Genomic DNA, 6723 nt, shown 5'->3' on the forward strand with positions numbered 1-6723 from the left:
AAGTCGCGTAACTTTTCACAAATATACGTAAATTAATCCATAAAAATTTAAAAAATCACAACATTGGTATATCTGTGAGAACTTACGCGATTTTATGAGATTATTTCTGTATTTTTGTGAGAAATTACGCAAGTACATATGTTATATATCTTTGAAAAATCTAGAAATCCGCTAGATATTGATTTGTGATTATGTATTAATTTAAAGCAATAAAACAATCTCAATCAAACAATCAAGACAAATCGACACAACGACTTTATGTAGAAAAACCACAATTGGACACCTCCAATTGTGATAAAAAAACCACGGGCAACAACCACAAAATAATCCACTAAGAAGATATAAAGGAATTACACAGGTATACTCTCAATTACCTAGCGAATCCACGCTTGAATTGAACCAACTTCTATGTGCCTCTTCCAACCCCATCTTCACCTCAGAATTGTCTTTACGATGAGCCACTCCGGAATCCACCAAAGCTTCAGGCTCGAATTCTTCAGAATCTACCAAAAAACAACTATTTCTTTTGTGTAGAACAAACAAATAATCATTTGATGTATACTCTTTAAACTATCAGTTGAATACTCAATCAAAACATCAAAGAAAACTAGCAAAATATCGTCAGATATAAACCCTAGAACCTAAGAAGAAGATCTGGAGAAGTAATCCTAGATTTGGAGCAACTTGTCAATTTATAGAATCTGAAATGGCGAGGTCCGCTCGAGCGGGGACTCTATATGACGTGTTCCGCACTAGGGTGTACGCTCGAGCGGGGAAATGAACGATCGAGCGTGAAAACACGGATCACAGTATTTTTGCAGGCACACATACTTCTGGAACTCACCAATCTCTGCTCGAGCGAGGGAATGGACGCTCGAGCGGGAAGGCAACTTTGAATGCATTTTTGCATTTTGCTTCGAGGGCACTGCCCTCGACCCCACGAGCTGACCGAGCAGCTCGACCCCCGTCATAATCAGCGAAGTGGCAATCTTGAAAGCATTAACATTACAAACTTCTCTGCAAAGCACAATTCGGGTTGGATTCGCATCTAAAAACTCATAACCTCACTGAAATAAAAATGCGAAAACAAATACAACCAAAAGGAGTTTTGTCAAATGGGATTGCCAAGAATAAAAACCTAACAATCTCCCCTTTTGGCAATGACGTGACAAAACACACCTAACAAATAAATTCATAGTCACCGCAACCCATTACAGCCAACAAAAACAAACTTCTTTACAAACTTCTTTCTCAAGGTCATGAGCTGCAAAACAACTATTAGTGCCACAAGAGTATATGAAAAAACAATAAACATATGACAAGATTATCTTGAAGCATGAGATGGAAAACATGAATAGATACGACTTGGAGATTTCAAGAACATGGAGCATGAAAACCTGAAACCTAAGACACATGCACCCGACACACATCACTCTCATTTTTTGTCACGAATTGACAAAGGAAGCTCAATCAACTAAACCAAGATCAAAAACCACACAAGCAATGACATGATGACGTAAATATGAGGAGCATGCAAGAAGGAAACAATAAAAAAGCAAGGCAAAGCAACATGCAAAACAACTAAAGCCAATCTCTCTTACCAAACAAATCAAAGTGATCATGCGAACAAACTCTTGTAATAATAAACCAAACTCCCTGTGACAACCCTTACCACTGTTTACTGATAATATCACTGATTGCTGCTAAACTGTGACTGAACATGATTAAGTAACTGATTTGACTGACATTCTGAACTGATTGATTGAGTGTATTAGTTTAAACGTATTTCTATATGTTTGACTGTTAATTGATCTATTCATGTTTTAAGTTTGACCTGTAAATTGAAGGCCTTATCGGCGACCGAATCTGAAATTGATTGGTATTTTGTATTAATTAGAATTTATGTGATTTTATGGTAGATTTAATTTGAAATTGATTTGGAATGATTAAATTAGATTAAATAATGTTGAATTATATTAGTTGCATTAATTATCAAAATGACATATAGTGGGCCATTTTTATTAACATCTTGAGGCTTGAACTACACACTTAGACACAACTTTTCTTCAGCCCTTTTCTTGAGCCTAAACCGTGTGAGAGGGAGAGTGAGAGAAATTGGTTTCAACTAAGAATTCTTGTTTGAACTTGGAAGAATTGAAGAGAGGATTGCATAATTGAGCTTCCATTCTTGAAATTGAGGACCTAAGGTAAGAGAATCATCTTCTTGAACTTGTATTTAAGTTGTATCTTGCATGTTTCATGGAAGTTTGGTGTTTAGAGTCTAGAAATGGTTCAAAATGTTGAATTAAAGCTTAAATCATGCATGTATGTACATGTTCTAGCATTTTGAGGTTGTTTTCATGGGAATTGCTACATGCATGTCCATATCTTGATTATAGTTCATGAATTCATCATGTTTTTGGAAGTTTTGACTCATTTGATTACGTATTGGAAGCTTTGATTTCAATTGAACACTTGCGTGTCGTATGTACATCAGGTTTATGAGAGTTTCTTTGAAATTGTGTTCTATTGACTCACCCTTGGGCTTTGATTTTGCAAATTGATCTTCAAAACATGTTATATTGTTGGTTTTCAAGTGTTTTCCAGAAAATGGGCCCAAGAGGTTGAGTTTTGAGGTGTTGAATGCTTGGTTTGAGCTCTGAAGGCAAACCTGGAAATTCTAGAATTTGGCTTCCTCGCTCGAGCGAAGGATTCCACGCTTGAGCGACCATCGTTTGTTCAGAGCTTCGCTCGAGCGAAGGAATGATGGCTCGAGCGTAAATTGCAAGCTCTTAGGTTTTTGGTGCACGCAGACACACGCTCGAGCAAGAGAACCAACGCTCGAGCGAGGACTGTGTCTCACGCTCGAACGAGCGTCGAGCGGGGGTCGAGTGGAAATTTTTAACATCCAACATTTTTTGCATTTTTACAGACCGTTCGAGCGAGGAAGTTCACGCTCGAGCGACCCCACTGTTTTGACAAGCTCGCTTGAGCGAAGAAATCCATGCTCGAGCGAGACCCCTGTTTTCTGAAAATTTTGAAAAGTGTTTTAAAGTACATCTTTGCATCCTCATTTCATCCTAGGCATTCTTAGGCCTAGTTTAGGGCATCTTAATGAGGATATTGATGTAGAACCACACCGAGTCAAGTTAGAGACTAAAGTCATTGATTCCCAAGTGTGTAACTTAGTGTGTGTTCATTCTGTAACTGTGTAGGGTTGGCATCCGAGGACGCTCTAGCCTATCTGCAGTCCAGTGCTCTGTGAGTAACAATGTTGTAAAGATATATTCAATCATGAATATTTTCTGAATGATCAACTGTACTACTTTCTGAAATGATATTTCTTACTGAATGAATACTTGTCCTATTTGCGAACTGTATTCGTGGCATCCATAGCAATTTACTGTTACTGTACTGTACTGCTACTGTCACAGAGATCTCTGTCGGTTCCCATGTTTGAAACCACTACTGTTTACTGATATGATGGCCATCAACTGACTGTTCGGTCTGTTAAGACCTACTGTACTGTTTGCTATTGGATGTACCACTTATGACTGCTATGATCGAATAACTGATATACTGTTCAAATGATTGTTTTAAATACTGAAAGGACATTCATTCCTAACCTCTTTACGCATATATTATTCACTGGGTTTTAGCTCACTGTTTATATATATATATATATATGTAGGTGTCCAGGCACTGGATCGGAGCTAGGAGCGTTGGGTTAAACTCCCTTTTTGTCAAGCCAACCAACGTGCCTCACTGCGAGGTTCCAAGTGTGTTCAAGCTTAGGCTTTTTGGGGTGTCTCAGTTCACCCTTCTATCTCTGTTTTGTAATACTGTATAGACTTGTATTGTACTGTTATGGTAGGGATTTGGTCCCTAATGTGAATGCCTGTATATGATGTATGTACATACTGCTTTTGTTCCGAATGTTTTATGAAAAGTCTTTTTGCATATAGACTGTCACAGCTCATTGGACATCTTTCATTTACTGTTTTGGCTTCTGCCAGCCCTTGTACTCTGTATTACTGTTACTACTATTAAACAGGCCTTCAGTAATCACGGATTACTGGTCGGTTACGGTGCTAAATCCATAGGGGCGGGTTTGGGTCATGACACTCCCCCTCACTAAAAGCAACCACAAACACTGAAAACAGTGAACAAAAAGAAAACGACAAAAATAATATAGCAAGCAAGAAATTTCATATTAGTACCTTAAAACACACAAGACTATCCAAGAAGCACAATTACTTGAAAACACAATGTGCACAGCCTCTAGAAAATTCCTCATAAAAGAAAGTGATGCATTATGTGAAAAGCATAGATCTCATGAGAAAAGTGTGTGTGTGACTCTTGGAGTTCGACAAACACTAGATTCAATCCTAGTAATGATCTGAAAGGTGAACCTCTGACAAGAGAATCTAAGCACAACTACGGAAAGTCAAACCACTAGGTATCAAGGGGTATTTGGTGAGTAAAGGCGAAGGCTCCCCCTCAATCAATGAATCCTTTATTTTTTTTTTTCCTTTTTTTTTTTACATCTTTTTCTTTTCTTTCTTTTGCACATCCTTTTTTTTCTTTCTTTTGCACACTCATTAGCGGTTGACATGCTCAAGAGTATGAAAACCGAACCAGAGAAGCTTGGATATAATAAGGATGGCCTGGTTGGTGACTCTGAGGTAACCTTTTCCTTATGCCTGGACTACAAAGAACAGAGGGGAAAGCCATAGAGATGCAAAAAGATGAAAGGTGGTTAAGAGACTCAACATCACCCATGATATGCTAGTATAGGTCAATTCCTCTAGAAAAGCAAAAGATATAATGCTAGAAGTCCATAGAAAAAAAATCACTTAGGCGGAAGACTCCGATATTTGCTAATCCAAGAGTGTGTACAGAATGAGACATACTAATCAAAAAACTCACACTCCAAAATGAGTAATGACCACAGAAAGCACACACATATTAACATGTAATGGATATTCTTATCAATTCCAATATGCACCAAGGATCACTCAAAAATTTTAAGCTTGCAAAACCATACTAAGAAAATCTTTTTGGGATTTTTTTATTTTTTTATTTTTTTTCTTAACCAAAGCAAGACAAAAAACGAACAAGCACACATTTTTTTTTTCCTCATTAAAAAAAACACACAGAAACCCAAAAGCTAAAACAAATAAACAAATTAACACAATTCAAGTTTTCTCACCCAAACCGCTTTAGTATAAACAAAGTTGTGAGTATTGCGGTTCTTGGGTGGTGTCTTGACGTTGTGGTTCCCTTTGCTTTCAATGAGAACCCGTCTCGACTTGGTTTCCAACTTCCTATTCCTAAGACTAGACAAATAAAACCTCTGTTCACGATTGGTCTCAAGCAAATCAAAATAACGAGGTCTAATATGACCCTTAACATTACAACCAATGAAGTGTCTCTTACTCCACGAGATGTTGGAATTTCTTCCATCTCTTTGAGACACTCTCCCATGCAACTTATAACAATAAGGGCGAATATGACCATGCATACCACAATGATGACAAATAAAAACAGGGTGTACAAGGTGTACCTTCTTTTCTTTGACCTTACCAACTTTAGGAAGATTGAGAAGTCTTTCCTCTCATTGAACCTTGTGCTCCCCCTACCCTTGAGTTCTTGTATCATGAGATGTGGATGCACTCTGTTTTTGCTCTTTCTTACCACCAAAGCCAATGCCACTCTTGTCAGAATAGATTTGTTGAGACCCAATGATATCCTCCAAAGTCTTTGATCCTTTGTTCCAAAGACCAATGGTAGCCATAGCACACTTGAGCTCTTCCTCTTTTTTGATCATTAATTCTTCCAAAGCAACTTGAGACATCTCGAGAGTTTCAATTTTTTCTTCATATGTTGCATAGATTTGATGTAGCTCATTCCTCTCTGTCTCACAAGTCAATAGTTTTGCACAAAGAGCTTGTCGATCATTAGCTATCTTGATAGAAATCTCCTCCTTTAGTTTGACATTCTCACATTCACATGCTTTGAGTTTTATAGTGAGTTTGTTATTCAATTTGAATAACTTAAGAGATTCCTTATACAACTTTTTATAAGCTTGCTCAAGCTCTTCATCATCGCTTCCTGAGGATTCATCATCAGTGGCATTCTCAACCGAGCTCTTCAGATACTCTGTTCGTCCTTCAATTTCGGAAGCCGCCATGAAAGCAAGGAATTGTTTATGTCCCTCTTCGCCTTGATCTTCGTTGTCACTTTCATCTTCATCAGATTCTGATTCATTATCCCAAGTGATGGCGAGGGCTTTCTTCTTCTTCAAACGAGTAGGGCATTTTGAAGCAAAGTGGCCAAATCCTTGGCATTCATAGCATTGGACTCTTTTAGAGTTCCCTTGTATCTTTCATTTCTCCTTCTTGGCTATAGAATTAATTTTGAGTTTATCTTTGCCTTTAGATTTATGAGTATGAGTAGATTCCAAAAGATTAGGATTCTTTTTCAAAAAAGATTTTTTAAATTGTTTAACAAAAGCAACCGTAATCTTGGAATCTATCTCACAATCCTCATCAGAATCCTTTCCAACTCTATGAGCACTACTAAAAGCAATAGCATCTTTTTGTTTCTTTTTGAAATTCCTATGTGCTTCATAAGTTTGGAGATTTCCAATCAAGTGATCCAGCTTGAGGTTGTCAACATCTTGAGCCTCTTCAATAGCCGTAATTTTTGGTTGGAACCGAT

Source organism: Camellia sinensis, chromosome 13 (genome assembly GCF_055761805.1).
Source record: "Camellia sinensis isolate YWXY chromosome 13, ASM5576180v1, whole genome shotgun sequence".
Taxonomy (NCBI): Eukaryota; Viridiplantae; Streptophyta; class Magnoliopsida; order Ericales; family Theaceae; genus Camellia; species Camellia sinensis.